General features: G+C 41.6%; 1 non-coding gene and 1 pseudogene across 1 annotated transcript; both read left to right on the forward strand.

Moving 5' to 3' along the window:
- The first annotated feature begins 14,427 nt into the window (after window positions 1-14,427).
- Window positions 14,428-14,553, forward strand: LOC115031659 (small nucleolar RNA SNORA17). Its single transcript, XR_003837327.1, has one exon. It is a non-coding gene; the product is annotated as a small nucleolar RNA SNORA17 (small nucleolar RNA).
- A 4,697-nt stretch (window positions 14,554-19,250) lies between these two features.
- On the forward strand, window positions 19,251-19,704 carry LOC110299179 (nucleoside diphosphate kinase B pseudogene; annotated as a pseudogene).
- The last annotated feature ends 664 nt before the right edge of the window (window positions 19,705-20,368 follow it).

Below are 20,368 nucleotides of genomic sequence, written 5' to 3' on the forward strand. Positions count from 1 at the left end.
TCAGTGGTTTCTTTACTGACTTTCTACTCACACCTATAAAGTGGAATTATCCACGATCCCTCTCTTTATCTCCTCTCATGACTCAAGATTGCAGCCAGGACTCAAGACTCACATTCATGACCTGGAGTTGGAATGACCCTACTTCCTGCCTCACATAGCTGTGGCTAGGATGCCATGAGCCCACTGTGTTAGCTGGCAATAATTATAATTATTTGAAAAAAGGAAGCTTACCTACCACTTTTGAGATACCAATACTGCAATTCTTTATAGATGCTGTCATTATTAAAGCCCCTGACACGTCATGAAACTGAGGCTTATCTCATCCTCTTTCAAGTGTTTGACCTCCTTTCAAAGTCATGTGATTAATAAAAATAATTTTAAAAAATGAGTGGAGAGATGGCTCAACAGTTAAGGTCATGGCTGCATTTCCAGATAACCTGGGTTCATTTCCCAGCACCCACAGGGCAGCTCACTACTGTCTTTATCTCCCATTCCATGAGATCTGATGCCCTACTCTGACTCTGTGGACACCTCATATCCACATGATACACAAACATACAGGTAGGCAAAACACCCCCACACATAACATTAAAAAACAAAAATAAATGTAAAAGCCATGTAAAGGTGAGTGAGTCACTTCCTTGAGCTTCCTGCGTCATTAACCTTGGCTGACCTGAGTCCCACGCAGAGTCTTCCTCTGAAATTCACCCCCCCACACACACACTCTTACTCCCAAGCCTCTCATCTAACATCAAGGTCTTGCTAATACAGTTCTCTGAACCAGAACAGCAAATGTGTTTTGAATAACTGGGAGTCCTGGGAAGTTAGGGGTCTGAGTATTAGCAGCCCTGGGGAGTGAGAGTGTGAGTACTAGGAACTCTGGGGATCTGAGTATTTGGAATCCTGGAGAGTAGGAGTAGGAACCCTGGGGTATGGGAGGTTCTGGTTCCTTTGAAAAGGATAAGGATGCAGATCGGTATCCCTGTCCATATTGATTCAGCTTTGCATCCTAGTCACCAGTGGTGAACACCCTAAAAGGAAAAATTGACCCCATCTCCCATCTGGTTAAAAACAATGCTGGAGCCAGGACTATGGTAGAAGTCTATACTCTCTGCTACTTGAGAAGTTAGGATAGGAGGTTCATGAGTTCAAAGACCCACCAGTGTAACTCCAGAAATCCTCTCTGAAATAAGAACTGTTTAGAGAGTAGAGGATGCAGCTTGGCCATTCAGTGTTCAGGGCACTCAGCATTCAATCTCCAGCACTGAAAAGCAAACAAACTAAAAACCACTGGGATTTTTATACTGTATAACTCACTGGTGTCCCGTAATAAAAATGAAATACAGCAAAATTTTTGTGGAGATGAAAGCATGGGGGATTTGTTATTGTAGTGGGAGTTAGGAAGAACTGGTAACTCAAACTGGAGGAAGATATTGAACTCAATGAGCCAAGTCCCAAAAGAGCAGTTTAGTAGGCAACATAAGAAAATTACAAAGAGCAGGGACCAGGAGCTCAACTGTGTTCTGGAGTCTCTAGCTTTCTTTTCTGTTATCTCTGGAGGTTATCCTAATTTTCACCATTAACATAGGCCTTCACCCAGGCTATCACAGCCATGGCCATTGGAGTGAATGACCAGGAGAGGAAAGGTGAGCTGTGCTTGGATTAAGTTGAAGAAGTATAAAAGAGTGACAAAGAGATGGTAGCCAGCCTCTGACTCCCCAAAACCACCAATAGAACTCAGAGTAGACAAAGGTCCCATTGGTAGAATGGTGTCTGAATATAATGGTAACATATAGTTCTAATTAACTAGTACCATATCTAAGTTAATTATTCTTTCATGTCATAGTCAAGTTATAATCAGGACATCTTATAAAGGTTTGGTTTGGTTTTTAGTTTGGGAATTTTTGTTTCTTTGTTTTGTTTGGTTGTTTGTTTTGGATTTTTGTTTTTTGTTTTTTGTTTTGTTTTTTGGCCCAGGCTCCTTCCATGTCTTTGCTCTGACATGCTTCATGCCTGGCCTTAGAGTACTCACTAACACCTGGCAGCTGATGGAGAAAAAGAGATGAGCCATGACTGATAATCTTGTCAACTTGATTGGATCAGTGGAGATTGGATCACTGGATGTCCAGGAGATTAGTGGAGCACACCTCTGGCTGTGTCTGTGAGGACCTCCAGGGACAATTCCATGATGGCTCTGACTTAACAAATATTGATGCATCCATAATAGGTGACATTATTGGGAGGTAGTGAAAGCAAATCTGAGTCAGTTGGAAAAAGATAGTCCTTGGCCTCTTGGGATGCCAGATCTTGCCCTAGCCATTCTGTCAGCCATGTGATGATCTGCCCATGACTGCCACATCTTCTTGCCCCACTGATAGTTTTCCTTTTACATGAGCCTCACACATGGTTCTGAAGCTATGAGCCAAATTCCCCCCTAAGATGTCCCTAGGGTAACAAATATAACCTCATCTATGAGTGAAGGAAGCATTCCTTTACCTTAAGGAATCAACTCTGAGATTACATGCTTCATGAAGTTGAAGAAGTATAAAAGAGTGACAAAGAGATGGTAGCCAGCCTCTGACTCCCCAAAACCACCAATAGAACTCAGAGTAGACAAAGGTCCCATTGTCTACTACATCCAATGTCCAGAAAAAATACATGTCAACCTACATCCAATGGTCCAGAAAAAATACTTTCAGGATCACACAAAGCTGCATGTGATTCCTAATGCTGGGAATTACAGTTTTCATCTGAACATCCATTTGCCACACTAAAAACCATGGGTCTTAGTTCTATGATAAAATAAGATATATTTCATTGGTGGCCTCTCCGCCATAGCCACCCAAGTACAAATTAGTTCTGGAAACAGACACCAGAATACTACTTGGGACTCAGAACATATTCCACCTCTGTCACTGTCACTGTGATCTTTGTGGGGTTAGGTTCATTATTTTCTGTCTTCCAAATTTCCCTACCCTCTTTGTACCCAAGGTAGGTAGATGGTCACCTTAGCATTTCTACACCAATATATAACAAAGTAAAAGATGCCAGCTAGCTTCCTAGCACAAACTGGACTTAAAATGAACATTGCACACCGAGTTAAGTATATTTGTGACTTACCTCTCCTCAAGACAGGGGCTAATGAGAACATAAGGAGGCCAGGGTATCAACTTACAAGGAACAAATGTTAATTCAATGTAACAGAAGAAATATTACATTTCCATGCCAGGCCAAAGGATTTGTTCATGACAGGGGTGTGCTCAGGAAATAAGTTAACTCTTGGGGTGATATGAGGGGATCAGTGCTATCTTAGACACTCTAGGAAATGATCAGCTATAGGAGTGCAGGGGAGAAGATGCTCCAATCTAACTACACAGGGGAAAGCCATGTTCAAAGCCCAGGCTGCTAGCTCTGCCTTAGACCAGCTCTCTATAGCTACTACTCAGCTCAGGGCAAGAGGAGAGCCTTTGGCTGCAGAACCTGAGGCTTGGGAATCTTCCCAGCACCAAAGATTCTAGTGCATATGGAGACTACTGTTATAGAGCAGGGTCAAGGTTGGGAATAAATCAGGGAGGAAAAGAGTACCCTGGATGGAGAGCTTAAATGGAGATGGTTAAGGAAGGGAGAAAGAAAGGAAAATGTTAGGTGAAGAGCAAGCATCCATGAGAGAAACTATCCACGTGGTAACCAAGGTCAAGGTGACCAGACCAAACCCACCAGCCCCCAGTAACACCCATACCCTGATTCCTTAAGCAAGGAACTGGTCCCCTTAGAGTACAGGGTCTGTGTGTTTAGTCAACATCAAGTAAGGCTTTCTCAGACCAGAAAAAGAATAGTGTTCTCCACTTCCAGCAGGCAGCCAAACCTCACAGTGGCCTGAGAAGTAGCCACAACAGGACCACACTTGTAGACAATCAAACAGAGAAGGAATTACCTATAGAACAGAAGCCAGACGCCAGGTGGTTAAGTCCTTAGCTGGAGCCTACCACAATGGTTTGCTAGGACTGAATATACAAAGTACCACAGACTAGGTGGCTAAAGAAACAGGAATGTATCTTCTTTAAATTCTGGAGGCCAGTGTCTGACACCTAAGTGCAGGTAAAATTACTGTTATTATTGTTTTGTTGTAGTTTTTCCTTAGTCCTATCTCTCTTTGACAATCAACTTTTTCACAGTGATTTCATGGCTGAGTCTTTGGTGGTCTTACCTCTGTGTATGTCTGCATCCTAAATATCTGTTCTTTCAAAGCCTCTCGGTATCTTGGACTGGGACCCACCTTGGTGGATCCTCTTACCTTAATTTTCATGTTAAAAATCTAAACTGCAAAGGTATTCTCAGGGGAGGCTAGAACTGGGCGGGGTGTGGGGGGTTGAAGTTTCAGCATATTAATTTTGGAGGGACAAAACTGAAGACATAGCTCCCACAATGAGGAAAAATACTGGGCTCTTGGGTGTTGTCCCAAGTCATAAGGAAGATATTTTTTCCCTGTCCTGCTATATCCAGGAGATTCAGGGTTATCCCAAACAAGCATGGCTGTCAAGATTCCACCATGTCACCTCTCAGATGACTTGAAATTTCAGGAAGCCTCATTTTGCTCTTCACTTCTTAGTCCCATTCCCTGACATCCCTGAGTGGACTCTACATTTCATACATACCAAGCATGTCTAGCTCACTGTTTCACTCTTTCAAGGTTTAGAGACCTCCTTCCTGTCTAGACGTCCTGTCCTCTCTACTCCGTTTGTCTCAGACTCACCTGATGAGTTCTTCCATTCAGAACTTCCTGGAGCAGTGTCTTTGGAAATCCTTCTTGGATCCTTGCAGAACTGAGCAGCCTCAGCTGCTAACTCTTGGTATTTACTACCTAGAGACCAGCTATCCTTTCTGTGAGATCATCTTTCTCTTGAAATAAACTGTGGGCTCAGGGAGGGCATCTGCTACGCTTACTCCAAATTCTAGCACAGATCATGGCACACAATATTTATAATTGCCAGGAATGTGTAAATGAAGTGTATAGATGTTCATTATGGGTGTGCAGTTTATGAATATACATGAGCACCTGTACTTTGGGGAACTCTGAGTGAGTATGACAGAGAAAGACATAAATTAGATCAATGATTCTATAAATCATTGATACATATACTCTATAGGTAAGACTTTTCTGTATCCATTCCATATAGTTTGCTAGTCTGTCTATATAAACAGAGAACAGATAGACAAGTAGGAGACATTTATCAACAGGGAGGTTGGCAGGAGCCACACAGAATGTGAAATTTAAAGAGTCCATGATACAGCTATTGCAGAGAGACATGGAGGTAAGGTTTCTAAGGAGGGGAAAACCGAAGCCCTGGCATGATGAGGGGAAAGAGTACCAGATCCCCCAAAGCAGACTTGATAAGCAAACCAAGCTCGTAGGGCCCTGCCCTCCACTGAACAGGATTTTGCTATGCTCAGGTCTCTCTGGAAAGGCTTCACACCCATCTTATGTCCCATGGGCCTATGTTCTCTTTTGGGTGAAGTATTGGAGACAGACTCAGAACAAGTATACACCTTCTGCAGGAGCTCCTGAGACAGAAGGGCACCCCATAGAAAGAAAATCGCAGAGAAGTATAAAGCTGAAGAAAGCTGTGGGTGGGGAAGGTCAGCAGACCCAGAGCTGTTGCTGCCGTTCAAAAGCTCAGCATCTCAAGGGCCATACTTTAGAGTGCCGTTATCTGAGGCCATCAAAACCAAGGATGAAAGAAACACAAAGGTAGCTGTCACTCAGTCTGGGGGATTTCATAAGGCCTCTGGGAAGGAGGTCCCTTTGAGTGTAGTCTCAAAAGAAAAGCAGGAGTTTTGTATCAGATATTGGCATGTGTCATTTTCTCTTACAATCATTCATCTACTCACACACCATTCATTCATTCATTCATTCAATAATTGTTTCCAGGACATATGCTGCCCAAACACTGTATTGGAAGGGTAGTGATGGGTCACAGATCAGCCCCATCTAAAATGGTGACCCCCACAATAAAAAAATTTCATTTCTATGGAAACATGAGGCAACTTGCCATATGCTCAAAATCTTATGGAAAAAAGAATCCAGGGAAGAACCTCATTCCGAAGACTGACAACTGATGAGTGGCATTTATGGAGTGACTGGTTGGAACTGGAGTGATAGATAATTGTTAGGGTTTGGTTGAAGCTGTAATCCACATTTACTAGTTAGTCCCCAATCTCTTGTGTTTTCTGCATTGGTTGATGGGCAGAGAGATTTAGGAATCACTATAAGGACAGAAGAATTAGCTTCTGAACTTATTGGCTGAACTTCTAAGAATGAGAAATCCAGTAGAGCAGAGGCCCAAAAGAATCTCTGCTCCCACCAAGTCAAGGGAACTGCTCACTAAGCGGTGAAGTCACAAGACACAGATGTCAGTGTAAGTACCCTGCAGTGGACAAGATGCACCTTGTAATGCCTCCTTCATGCTGAATCTTCCGTTTCAGGTGCACATGACTGAAAATGTCTCTGGAAGTTTCCAGAAGAAAAACAAAACAAAACAAAACAAAACAAAACAAAACAAAACAAAACAAAACGGCATTCTGAAAGAAAGCAGAAAACAAAATGAATCGGATAAATTCAGAGTTTCCAGTACATCCATAAACTATGACAAACTATATTCTGTAACAAACCTGTACATTGCAATCAGAAAACATGGTGGAATAAGTAACGGACCAGCCTGACTCCATCTTAATTGTAAAAGGCATCTCATTACAAGGGCAAAGTAAGTTAACTTCCGTTTTCTGAAGAACTTGAATTAGAATAGGTCCTGACCCACTTTCTGGAATTTGACATTTTCCATACCTGTGGTGGTTTGACTAACAATGGTTCCCGTAGGCCCATAGGAGAGGCACTATTAGGAGCTGTGGCCTCTTTGGGGAGTTGTGTCACTCAAGGGTAGGCTTTGAGGTGTCCGAAGCTCAAGCCAAGCCCACCCAGTGACCCACCAGCTTTTCCTCGTGCCTGCTGATCCAGATTCTCAGCTACAACTCAACAGCTTGTCTGCCTGTGTGTCACCATGCTTCTCTCCATGGCAATAATGGACGAAACCTCTAAACTGATCCAGCCCCAATTAAATAGTTTTCCTTTATAAGAATTGCAGTCGTCACTGTAACTTCACAGCAATAGAAACTATAACTAAAACAACTCCCTATACTTTAACCTATAACATGATAAGATGTTCTGCTAAAAAATTTTGACATGTTCAGCCAAGTTCCCACATAACTAAAAAACCTTGATAACCCCCCTAGCCTTTCAGTCAATGCTATTATCTCAAACCCTACTTTAGGGAGATAGCCATATCTGACAGAAAATAAAGCTTGCTTAATTTCAGTTAAGACTGTGGGTAATGTCTTTATTCTTGTTCAGTGGAGGCCCCAGCAAGATCAAGACCTCATCCAAAGTCTGAAGCCAGGATTCCAGAACCAGAATCCGGCCTCAGCAGCTATGCCTCTTGAAGATTTTCCAAGACATGCTTTTGCTTTTGTGGATTGGGGGAGTGAACTGTCACACACCAGCAAACGACTGTCTGAGGAAGCCTCTATTGGTACGTCATAGTAGAAATTTCCTTCGTGACATCTGGTACTATTTCTGGTGAGATCCCATCTGGGGCACAGGGAGGTACTTAACAAGGTACACAGACATCTGTCCAGGGCACCAACAAGACATTGTAGTGTCCATCTCGTTTTTGGCACCTGGTTCATGGTCCCCTGTGTTTGTTTTGGGTTTGTGTTTTTTGTTTTTTATTTTTTTGTCTCCTGACCAGAGTACTAGTGGGAAATCTCTCTGCCTGCCTGCTTCTTGGATACTGGGGATGGAGAAAGAAATCTTTCAAAGCCAGTTAAATGTACGAATCAAGGTAGCTGCCATGTATTTTGGTTTTGATAGATTTCTTTTGAGTATGTGAATGTTCTGTGTTCTACCTAAGCTTATTGGTTTTGTTTTTGCTGACTCTGTCTGTCCCTTGAACCTTTTGCATTCTGAGTTTACTGATTTCATTTTCTTGCTGCCTTTTTCTCTTTAAACCTGCTACCACTACCTTCTACCTTCCCTGCAGGTGCCATAGGGAAGCACACAGCCCCCAAACCTTCGATTTTCTTGGTCTGCACTAGGTGCGAGCTGGGATGAAGTACTGCGTGGAAAACTGAAGTGGGTGGGGAATCACTGGGCTGCAGGCAAGCACGTAAAGGCAGCACCATGGATTAAAACCAGGACCCAAGTGTGTGTTTGTGTGTAGGGGGGATGGGGCTAGGGATACTAACTAGCACTATGGTGGCCACTTTTGAGGCTGGCCACAGCTGCTTTCTCTGTTCTCAGCTTGCTCTGGTCCCTCCCCCTAGTCACTGAATTCAAATGAGCAGGGATTCCTTTTAGATATGGATAATATTGAAATATTGCTTTATGCTGTTCTGATTTATTGAAAAGCTGGCTCTGGAGTTGGTTATGGCTCCCCATTCTCTATACCTACACATACTCTGTAAAGTTTCGTGTCTGTGGTATGACAGATGAGCCACCTGATTTTACGATAGAAAAGGAAATAGAGCAAACTAAAGCAGCAATCAATCAATCAACATGACATGCAAGTTAATAGTCACCTTACAAATGATCGAATTCTTTAATATGTTCAGAACGGTGCTTGGAGTCATGCTAGGTACAAAAGTAATTTATTTACAGGAATAAGCTTTGTTTAGCCTCCTTTATATGTTTTCAGGGCTAAGACTAAAGCAGATAGCCCAAAACAAGTGAAGTATATTTAAAATAAGGAATGCTTAATAGATGGACCTCAAGACTTTTCAGAGATCTGCTGAATATGGCATTTAAAATGTCTAATGGAAAAATCTTCCTATGATAGACAGATACCAGCTCTTAGAGGCGACCCTAATGTCTCTAAAGAACTCAGGTGGGGGCATAAATCTGAATTGTGACAACACTAACCATTGAGGGAAACTGCCTCATGCCTCCCCTGTTGCCAAGCCCAGGCACAAACTGTGGACAGTGTTGGGTTGACTGCCCTAATCTGCCTAAGTCAAGGTTGGCCAATTTTCTCAAGTTCCTCAACCACAGAAAAATCTCTCCTACATTCTGGGTCTGGCAGCTGAAGGACTATGCTGACCCATGCTGCAGCTGAAGCTACAATCCAAGACAAACCTCTGCCTCCAATGAGACTAACCCTGGAACCTACTAGGGTACTCATCCAGGTAGCTGGTAAGTTCCTGTAATTTTAACCGAGAGTTCATTTGGATTGGACTTCCTGCTATAATTTACCCTTCTTGATTCTCTGGTGGTGTTGACGGCTAACTGTAGCTTTGTAAATTTAGCAATGGCCGCTTGGTTAATGCATTTTATATATGAGAATCAGGTCTTACCTTTCTAGAGCCATTAGGTTTACTAATGGGAATAGCAAACTCACAGACATGTTCACCTTACTTGCAGGCTTCATAATAAAGGATAAACAGGTTTTAGACACAACTTATTATTTAAAGGAACTTACTTGGCAATGACTGCCTTCTTGCAATCAACCTCCTATGTCTCATGGTAAATGACTGGATAAAAAAAGGTTTTATATAAGTTCTGAAAGTCTAAGACAATATTCTGAAATACAAGTTATAAAGGTCTGCGGATACAAAAACTTAAATTAGAAGGTCTAAATTAATTTAAGGTATATAAATACAAGTTGCTCTAAATTATCATTATACTAAAATTTCAAAAGTTCAGAGTTTTAAAAACATTGATGGATGGAATTCTGATAAGCATACCAATCACAAGCTCAAGATTTTACATTTCCTTGATTGTTTTCTAAAAATAGAGCTAAATATGTTTCTCATCATGCTAAAGACATCTCTGTCCAATCTAGAGAGTCGGCCCTCTGGACAGACAAAAGAATGGTCATGCCATTTAACCCATAGCTTTTACTATGACTCAAAGGCATGAGTCTACTCCAGCTCTTTCAGAGCCCCTGTTAGCTGTTATGTTTTGTTTTTTTTCTTTTCTAATATGGATTTCAATCCAGATTCCCATCCTGGGAATGGCCTGGAACCATCAGTACACAGAACAGAGCAGCCTCCACGTGGCTCAAAACCCAGCAACAAATGTGACTGCCTTGAGATGAGATGGAAATTCCAGGATAGTTCTACAGGACTATTTAAAGAAACAAGGATTTAATGGCCTTCAGGCAGAGTTGAAGCAAAATTCTCATTTTTATAGGACTCTTCATCTGGAACAATCCACAACAGACCATGCCCTAACAGCTGTCAACACTGGAGACAGAAAATCCTACGTTGGTTCTGAATGTGGTTAACTGTCACTGTCAACTTAACTAGATTACAGAGAGCTGAGCATACTCTCCCAGACTGCCTCAGTCTCAGCTTCTTGACTGTAGATGTAATGTGACCAGCCACTTCAGCTCCTGGTACCATGATGGCGTGTATTGCCTCAAACTGGGAACTCCAATATGCCACCCTTCTTTCTTAAAGTTGCTATAATGAGATACATGGTCATAGCCCTGAGAAAAGTAATTGATGCAGCATACTTCCTCTCAATGTGTATCCCATTTCTGCATCTAGTTCAGGAAGCAGGGGATGTCAGAGCGGTAAGTACAGGATGTTTGAGATCTGTGAACTCTCTCTCTCTCTCTCTCTCTCTCTCTCTCTCTCTCTCTCTCTCTCTCTCTCTCTCTTTCACACACACACACACACACACACACACACACACACAGAAGGGTGGGGTAAACATACTGTCTGATCACTCTTTCCTTGTCCTACCCTCAGCTCTTCTAGTTTCTAGCCCCCAGCCTGACTCTCTTTCCAAATTATTAGACAACACCTTACCTCTTCAGCTATTTCCCAACCACCTCCCAGCCAGTATTTGAATTTGCCTTCTAGCCAGACCACCTTGAGTGTTGCTCTGATACATACCTTCTTAAGTGTGACCGTCAAAGTGTTTTGTGATTAAAAGATTACTGTGAACCAAAATGAACCTTTCCTTCCAGAGTAAGGCTCAGTCTTGGAGCCTTGTTTTGAAGATTGACTCTACCTTTTCCTGGTAGGATGGCCATAGGTAAGAGATGCAACTCCCCTGGTCCCTCTGCCTCCTCACCTTTGAAAGGGGGATGATCAAACTGCAATGAATGAGCTAAGAGGTTCAGAATGTGGATTGATGTAGTAGCTGACAAGCAGAAATGTTATTTAACCAAAACTCATATGCTTCCCAGATACTAAAAGGTGCGATTTCCTCACAGCTGCTAGTCTGAAATTAAGTGATTATTACAATTATGTTTTTATTCGGCCCCCCAGATTTATGTTAAAATCAAATAAATAGAATATTGTTTCAGATCTGTTACATTTTTAATGATTCTAAGACTGAACATGGCATCTTTGTCTAATAACATACATTTGATCTTTGCTGTGGGGATCATGAGGTTTCAATGGGGCGAGTGGTTTGAATTTGTTTCTTTACTGTACTTCTCTTTAAATTATTACAATCATTCTGGGGTTGGTTGTCCACGCCTGTAATCCCAGCACAGTTTTCTGGATAGCACATGGCTGCTGCACTTGTGACCTCGCAGTAGCTATGGTCAAGACCCACACCAATGAAGACAAGTCTGCCAGTGGTTCTAGCACAGAAGGAGGAAGAACTTGTGAGTCTCTACTGCAAGCTGAGGAACTTTTGGGAATGGATGGCCGCTGGGAAAAAGAGTAAGTTTTTCATTGGGAATGTACCCACTGGTAGGCTTCCCATGTTCATGAAGGCATCAGTGATTAGATTCAGTGGGTTATATTTAAAATTTGAAAAAAAAAGCAAAGAAATGGAAGTTGGAAGGTATGTTTTGGGAAGCTCTGAGGGAAGTGGGAGGGGAAAGTTCTGGAGGGATGGAGGGGCATGACCAAGATACCAAATATATAATATATAATATACATGTGTATATATATATATGTATATTATATATTATATTATATATTACATACAATATAGATTATTTATTATAAGATTATATATTACAAAATACCATATATATGGTATCTTGTACATGGTAATATATATGTTTACATATTACATGTTGCACATTAATGTGCATGTTGCACATTGTACAATTCCACATTACATGCTACATGTCACATATCACACATTACATATTATATATCACATATACATTGTATATCATGTATTAGATATTTTATATACATTAAATTGTCAAAGTATATTTAAGATATTAATTAAAACTAAATACTCACTATAGTGACAATGAGTCAAAGATAGAAACAGAGCCCAGAGTGCTTTAGTGAGCAGCTGACACCACTCAGCAGAATAATGGCTGGTGCCAGTCATCTTTATGTTTTCTATAAGAAACGATAATCCTCACAGGAGTTATCTAGGAATGTGGAAAACATTTTGGGTTGTCATAGTGACAGAAAGGCACCATTGACCATCCAAGGGTCTCATGTGCACTACAATCTACAATGATGGGTATTGTGTACCTATTTCTTCTAGATTGAAACATTCTCCCTGGGAAGAGGGACATGCAGAAGATTCGGGAAGCAGACAAAGCCTACAGGCTTCAGGAAGCTGCTGAAGGTTACAAGAGTCACAAGGCCAATCTACGCAAACAGTGTTAACTGCTTGAGAGAAGAGCGTCTCTGACCAGCATGGCCGCCTGCAATTTGAACAGTATTCTTGAGATTCACTTTCATGGACTATTTAACTGGAATGGGGATTTTGATGATGCACCTGCTTTTGAGCAACCGAAGCTCCTCTAAGTAACCCCTTACCAATACTCTTGCAAGTGACTCAGATAAACTCACTGATGTACTGTTAGACCTGGTGGGCCTATTTCTTTGTCCAGTGACTGGTGCCCTAACTGGGGTGAACTAATGTTCATTTATACGACCCCCAAAAGTCCTACAACAATCCAGTACCAATACCTGTATGTCACACTGATAAATACTGGATGAAGGGGATGACATGAGAAAGGACCAGGGCTGAAGTTGTGGGTCATTTCCATCCAAAGCAGACGTTTTATGTTTTCCTTAAAGGCTTTTAGAATCTCTTAGACAGGTGTGACATGCATGCAACTGACAGGAATTCAGTTCTTATTCTAGAACTAGAGGGTACGAAACATCACAGTTCCTTACTTTCTCATTATTCAGCTTCATCGCATCGATGAGGCAGGAAGTTCTGTCCTTTTTATCTTGGTGGCATTCAGCAGACCACAGTTCCTCTGTGTTTTCATCTACAGAATCAGGGAAGGTGGGCTGATTTTACTTTTTAAATCCTGTACTAGCGGGAACTTATTTCCAACCCTGTCTGTTGCAATGCTATTGAAAGGAAATCATGTAACATCTTGCTTCAAGTTCGGTATCAATCCCACATCCACAAGGAAGGCTCTGGAAATACCCTCTTTATATGATGGAGCCCTTTATATCCTATTAAGTTCAGCTTATAGGACAGCATTCAAAACACAGACACTTCTCTGGAGGCCTCTCTGCCTATCAGCTCTTTGCCCTCACCCCCACAGATAAAAAAATAATCACACATTGCTCTGTGTTCCTGAAGTGCTCAGCTCATACTTCAATAATAGCCATGGTGACATTCATTGACAGCAAAGGTTTGTCTGTGTTTGTGCATTCGTGTGTGTGTTGCTAATGTGATTAATCTGTATGTACATGTGTAGGTGTGCAACATGTGTAGGTGTGCAACATGGGAAGGTATGTAACATGAGAAGGTGTGTCTTCCCTTTGAATGAAGAGCTCCTGAGAATACAACCTACATTTTACTCATGTCACATCATTGTCAAACTGTATTGTGTTGACATGTTCAGGTGTTAATATCTGAATATACTTGACCTACACAAATACAATTTCATACCATTCAATATAATAGATCCTCATTAAACATAAACATATTTGCTGTTATACAATGTATGTGTTCCTGGAAAACCTTATATTCCACAAGAAGTGTTAGCTAGACATTTCTGTACAAGGCCCCACAGTCAATGCTTCAGACTTAATGATCCAACTGTTCAACTTTATTACTGCCACTGAAGGAAATTGTACAAATTCATAAACATACATTATATAGACTGAAATCTTCAAAAACAAATACTACAAAAATAATCCAGCAATATATGAAAAGGATTTACACCAAGACCAAAGGAAACTTGCTCCAGAAATACAAAGTTGGTTTAGTACATGAAGGTCAAAAATGAAATATGCCACATTAGTAAAACAGGAATAAAACACAGCCAGATGAATAGACCTCAGAGAAAACTTCAACACCCTTATAATATAACATTCAATAAGCTTGAAGTAGAAGGAAACTTCCTCAAGTCCTTCAAGGGCTTTGAAGCTGAATTCATACAAAAGACTGAATGTTTTCCCCCAAAGATCATGATCAGGACTGCCTCAGAGGCACTACAGGTGTGGCTGCTGTGTCACATGTGCATCAGCAGGTGATAGAAAAGAGAGAGACTATGTTCAGTGTTCTGACCTGTGAACACCTGAAAAGATTAGTAGCCTAATGATCTCTGGGGAGTTGGGGGGAGGTGAGAAGCAAGGCCAAGATGACCATCAGTCTGGCACCATAAGGCACAGACAGGGAGCTAGCCTGAGATGACCACCAGTCCAGTACCACTCACCCCATAGCAGAGCATGCCAAGATGTCCCCTGGGCCATAATGCACATAATTTATCATGTGCCATAACGCACAGGTGGGGCATAGCACTCCTGAGATGGCCCCAGACACTTGGAGACCCCAAGTGCCTCTAAGAAGAACAAGTAAGTGGCAGAGAAATGGAAGAGAAAGAGAAACAGAAGAATGTGAGCATAATGAAGAGAGGCAGAACTAGAGACTCGAGGGCAATGAGGAACAGCCTGATGTGAATAGCCAGTGATGCCACCTAGGACCTGGCCTGTGTTGCCACCAGGGCCATGTTTGGGCCCATGGCCCTACAGTAGTAGGGATCTGTTACCACCAAAGGCCAGGCAGATGTCCCTGGTCTGGGCTGCCATCTGGGGACATGTTGATGTCTGAGAGCTGTGCTGGCCCCATACCTTGTCTGGGTATCTTGAGAGAGCCGGCCCTGGGAATACAAGGAGAGCTTCTTCCACCCCTAGCCACCTGCAGTACTCTGGAGAGAGGACCCATAGATGACCTAGAAAGCACAGTAGCCCAGGAAGCACAATAGAGTTGGCCCTGTTTGCCTATCAGAAGGCACCTGAGGCAATGAGCATGGGGGAGTGGGCCCTGCCTCTTGTCTGCTGTGTTGTACAGTCATTGAGGGAGAGATTCGCTCTCTTCCCCTGAGGCAGGCAGGAGAGCTGGCCCCAATGCGGTCATGAGAGCAGGAGAGCTGACCCTGCACTGTTCCCTCACCTCTGCATCAGCTGCTGCCTCCAGGTTCCCTCACTGTTTTGAGTTCCTGTCCTGAATTCTTTAAATAATAAACAGTGATGTGGACTTGAAAGCCTTTCTCCCAAGGTTGCTTTGGCCATGGTGTTTTACTGGAGCAATAGAAACCCTAACTATTGGTATCAGGACATCCTAAACCTATGACATCACATAGGCGACAACGCACCCTGCAACCTGCAGACCAGTTGCCAAGACAACAGGCATCATATTCCCAGCATACACTTGGCTCACCTCCCACCTTTACCCGTGTTACATAATTTTCCATATAAATAAGGAGAATGCCCCTTCCTCACTCTCTCTCTCTCTCTTCCTCTCTTCTCTTTCTGCTACTGCCTTGTCTCTTCCTTCCAATAAAACCTCTTCCAAGTAGAACTGCTTTGGCCAAATGTGCTGTTGGGACTCAACCCGCCATCCTAACACATCACTAAGTAAGACACACACATTCTGCCTAGGATCCCAGCAGACACAACTGGCAGGATCTCAGAAGCATTTCCTATCAGGCAACACACAACCATATGACATTCTTCTAAAAACCAGAGAGGGCAACAGAAACCATGGAATGGAATAAAGACAAGAACTGATACCAGTACATAGAATTATAATCATCCCATACCCAGATGCCTAGATGCCAGCATAAAAACACAATAACAGCCAGAACATATCTCCACTAGAGCCCAGCAACCCTGCTACAGTAGGCCCCAAGAAACTCAATATAGCTGAAGCACAAAACACGGATTTCAAATTAGCTATTATGATTATGCTCAAGGTTCTTAAAGAGGTTTGCATAAACCCATTATTGAAATTTACAAAACTGCAAACACTGCAATGAATGAAGAAAACTGTCCAAGACATGAAGGTATAAATGGTGTTAATAAGGTAACAAACTGAGGGGAACAGGAAATGAAAAATTTAGAAACTCAACAAGAGTCTCAGAAACATGTCAACACAATACAAGAGATGGAAGAGAGAATCTCGGGCATTTGAAGCCAAGTTAGAAGCAAAGGATACCTTGGTCAAAGAAAATGTTAAATCTAAGAAAACCTGGCACAAACATCCAGGAGGTGTGGGATGCTGTGCAAAAACCAAATCTGAGAAGAATAGAAATGGAGGAAGGAGAAGAAACCCAGGTTACAAGCACAGCAAATACATCCAACAAAATCATAGAAGAAAATTTCCCTAACCTAAAGAAGGAGGTTCCTATTGTTACTGTTCTATCTAAACTCCACCCCAGTTGCCTGGCAACGGCCAGGTATGCTCCTCCCCACAGTTACCTGGCAACAACCAGGTAGGCTTGGTCCACTATAAAAGGGACTGCTTGCCCCCTTAGGCCTCTCTTGTCTTGTTCTCTTACCTCTTGCTCTCTTACTCCCCTTCTCTCCACATTCCCTTCCCACTGGTCATGGCCGGCCCCTACTTCTCTATTCTTTCCCTCTCTCTGCCTTTCTCTGTCTCTACTACCCTCTTGACTCCCCTCCCCATGCCCTGAATAAACTCTTTTCTGTACTACACCATCTTGTGGCTGGTCCCTGGGTGGGGGGCAAGGAATGACCCAGTTTGGGCCCACAGAGGCACCCCCTACCTCCATACCTCACCACACCCCTATAGAACATATCTTATATCTCTTTATCTTTTTATAAACACATCACCTATTAAGTACAAGAAGCATAGAGAACACCAAATAGACTGGACTAGAAAAGAAATTCCTCACAATACATAATAAACAAAACACTAAATATACAGAACAAGAAAGAATATTAAAATATGCAAGTAAAAAAGACTAAGTGCATATAAAGAAAGACCTATCAGGATAATTCCTGGCATTTCAATGGAGATTCTAAAAGCCAAAATGGCCTGAATAGGTGTTCTTAGAAATTCCAAAAGACCACAGGTACAAGCCCAGAATACTACACCAAGCAAAACTTTCAATCACAATAGGAGGAGAAAGGCATTCTATGATAAATCCAAATTTAAACAATATCTATTTACAAATCCAGCTCTGTGGAAGATACTAGAAGGAAATTTTCAGTCTGAAGAAGTCAATTCTACCCAGAAACACAAGTAATAAATAATCTCAGCAAACCAAAAGAGGGGAAACACACACACACACACACACACACACACACATGATACAACAACAAAATAACCAGAATCAGAAAACACTGCTTAGTGATAACGCTCAATATCACTCACTTGTCTTAATATCCCAATAAAAAGACACAGACTGTGGTGTTTGAACAGGTATGACTCTATACACTCATTGGCTTGAATGCTTGGCCCATAGGCCTTTCACAATACCTTCAAAAAAATCTTGGGGTAACTCTAACCATGCAAGTGATATATATATATATATATATATATATATATATATATATATATATATATGAAAAAAATAAATTCAAGAAGATGTCAGAAGATGAGAAGACATCCTGTGCTCATACATCTGTAGGATAAGTATAATAAAAATGGCAAACCTACCAAAGCAGTCTACAGATTCAATGCAATCCCCATCAAAATTCCAACATAATTTTTCAAGTCCATGCCAGTTTTCAGTTTTCTATGGAAATATAAAAATCCCAAGATAACTAAACAACCCTGAGTAATCAGAGAACTGCTGGACGTACCATCCATTATTGCTGATCTCTGCACTACAGAGCAACAGTAGCAAAACCAGCACGGTATTGCTACAAAATAGACACATTAACCAATTAAGTGGAATTAAAATCCAGACATAAATTCACACACCCATGCCTGCCTGATTTTTGATAAAGAAGACAGAAATACAAAGCGGGGGGAGATAGCATCTTCAACAAATGGTTCTAGTCAAACTGGATGGCTGTACGTAGAAGAATCAAAATAGATTCACACTTAACACCATGGGAAAAAAATTCAACTCCAAATGGATTGAAGGCCTCAAAATAAAAAAAAAAAAAAAACAAAAAAACAGATACACTGAATCTGACAGAAGAGAAAGTGGAGAATAGTTTTGAACACATTGCCATTGGAAAAGACTTCTGAACAGAATACCATTAGCACAGTCACTAAGATCAAAAATTAATAAATGGAATCCCATGAAACTGAGAAGTCTATGCACAGCATAGAACAGCATCATTTGGGCAAAGTGGTAGCCTACAGAACAGATTTTTTGTTTTTACCAATTACACATCTTTTAGAAGATTAATATCCAAAATATATAAAGATCTCAAAATATTAGATATCAGGAAATATATTAACCTATTGTAAAAGGAAGGGGGATGTTATAGATCTAAACAGACAATTCTCAGAAAAGAAAACTCAAATGGCTGAGATACACCTAAAGAAATGTTCAAGGTCCTCACTTTTCAGGGAAATGCAAATAAAAACTACTTTGAGATTTCATCTTCCACCTGTCAGAATGGCCAAGAACAATAAAACAAGTGACCACACATACTGGCAAGGATGTTGAGTCAGGGGAACACTTATCTGTTGCAGCTGGAAATACAAACTTGTACAGTCATTATAGAAGTCAGAGTGAATCTGGGAATAGATCTACCTCAAGATCCATCTACACCACTCTCGGACATATACCCAGAAGGCTGCTACATCCTACCAGAGAGATACTTCCTCAGCCAAGTTTATGACTGCTCTGTTCCTAAGAGCTGGAGATTAGAAAGAGCTTAGATGTCCTTCCAAAGATGAGTAGATAAGGAAAATATGATACATTTACATATGGAATATTACTCAGCCACCCAAAATGAAATATTGACATTTATAGGTAAGTTTCCCATTGCTTATGCTTATCACATACACCTGCTGACCCACTGGCTTTCGAACCATGGCCAACCTTGAGTATACATTCATTGCCATAAAGCCAGATGGTGTGCAGTGCAGCCTGGTGGGTCGTATCATCAAGCACCTTGAGTAGGAGGGATTCCTCCTGGTGGCCATTAAGTTCCTTCAGGCATCGGAAGAATACCTGAAGCATCACTACATTGATCTGAAAGATTGTTCTTTCTTCCCAGGGCTAGTGAAGTACATGAACTCAGTTCCTGTGATGGCCATGGTCTGTGAGAGGCTTAATGTAGTGAAGACAGGCTGGATGGTGTTGGGAGGGACAAGTCCAACTGATTCTAAGTCATGCATCATCTGAGGGGATTTCTGCATCCAAGTGGACAGGAACAATATTCATGGCAGTGATCCGGTGGGAAGTATTGAGAAGTAGTCTATGCTTTAAGCCTGAAGAACTGATCAACTATAAGTCCTGTGCCCATGGCTGGATCTATAAGTAGAAGTGGATAAACTAGGGTCCTTTTCAGCATTGCTGATGGGTTCCTGGACACAGCTTTTTATTTAACTGAGTGAATGGATCATCTTTCCTAAGACTATAAACAATAAAGATTTTTGAACTGAAAAAAAAGAAAGAAATTCACAGATAAATGGTTGGAGCTAGGAAAAAAAATCACCCTGAATAAGGTAACAAATACCCAGAAATACAATAAGGTAGGTATTCATTCACTTATATGTGAATGTTAGCTGTTAAGTCTTCAATACAGAAGATACAATCTATACAACCACAACACTGACCCAGCTACAAACCCTTCAGTTTACAATGACAACCTGCCTGCCAGACACATGGGAGCAATAGTGGCAAAACAAGTGCGAACAACAAACAAATATCTGATTGGATCTAAGGCCCATTCCATAGGTGGAACCCATCCCTGACACCACTCAGGTGGCCAAGAACTCAAACTACATAGGCCAGGGACCTAGTGGGAAACCAAAAAGTACTGGTCTGCTAAAGTGACATAGTGACAAAATGACTCCTAATGACATTCCACTGTATTTATAGATCAGTGCCCTGCTCATCCATCATTAGAGAATTCTCCTCCTGCAGCAGAAAGGAACAAATACAGAGACCCACAGCCAGGTGATGTTCAGAGAGTGAGAGACCTA

This window comes from Mus caroli, unplaced genomic scaffold, assembly GCF_978045245.1.
Source record: "Mus caroli unplaced genomic scaffold, Mus_caroli_1 scaffold_8, whole genome shotgun sequence".
NCBI lineage: Eukaryota > Metazoa > Chordata > Mammalia > Rodentia > Muridae > Mus > Mus caroli.